At 33.6% G+C, this 981-nt stretch overlaps 1 non-coding gene across 1 annotated transcript; it reads left to right on the forward strand.

The window, feature by feature from the left end:
• The first annotated feature begins 616 nt into the window (after positions 1-616).
• On the forward strand, positions 617-698 carry TRNAS-AGA. The gene has a single exon. It is a non-coding gene; the product is annotated as a tRNA-Ser (tRNA).
• The last annotated feature ends 283 nt before the right edge of the window (positions 699-981 follow it).

A 981-nucleotide genomic window follows, 5' to 3' on the forward strand; every position in this document is an offset into this window, starting at 1 on the left:
TTGCAAGACCTTCGTCTTTGCACATAAATGTTACGCCGACGAATTAATATAGTCAAAACAAAAATAAAATACAAGACGTAAAATAAAAAAATTGTATCAATTTTTTTTATCTTTTTAAAGACTCTCAAAGCAAAGCAAAAATATGCTATATAGTTATTTGAATCAACTATTCATTGTTGTAAATTAAAATAGTGGGAAAAGAAACTGTGAAATGTTTTGAAAAGATTCACTATTACAAATTAAAATGGCGGGAAAAGGAATGGTGAAATATTTTGAGAGGGAAATTGAGAAATATTAAGGTCATTTAATAAGTAAATGCATGTGTTTAAAGTCATTATATTACTAATACATACGAAATTGAGTGTATTACTAATGCATACTTCAATACACAATAAAGTGTATAACTAATGCTTGCATTAGTTATACATAGGCAAGAAAATGTATCAAACAAGATACTAGTTGTACACATTAACTAATGCATTCATTATATTTTACAATACACCGTACCAAACGACCCCTAAGATATATAACAAAAATGCAACTCATATTTAAAAGTTGAATTGGTCTTAAAAGTTATGTTATATATAAGAATTTTAGGAGACTTTCGAACATCTAAGTGGTCGTGCCGGAGTGGTTATCGGGCATGACTAGAAATCATGTGGGCTTTGCCCGCGCAGGTTCGAATCCTGCCGACCACGTTTCTTTTATTGTTCATTTATTTTTCCACGTTCTATACCATGCTTCAACTATTTGTTTATGTAGTGTGCGCTCCCGCCTACGATTTCGCCTGCTTAAACGTGGATTTGTTTTTCCACGTTCTATACCACGCTTCAACTATTTGTTTATGTAGTGTGTGCTCCCGCCTACGGTTTAGACCTTTCGCCTGCTTCAACGTGGATTTGTTTTTCCACGTTCTATACCATGCTTCAACTATTTGTTTATGTAGTGTGTGCAGTGTGTGCTCCCGCCTACGGTTTAGAC

This window comes from Capsicum annuum, unplaced genomic scaffold (assembly GCF_002878395.1).
Source record: "Capsicum annuum cultivar UCD-10X-F1 unplaced genomic scaffold, UCD10Xv1.1 ctg36014, whole genome shotgun sequence".
In the NCBI taxonomy this organism is placed as follows: domain Eukaryota; kingdom Viridiplantae; phylum Streptophyta; class Magnoliopsida; order Solanales; family Solanaceae; genus Capsicum; species Capsicum annuum.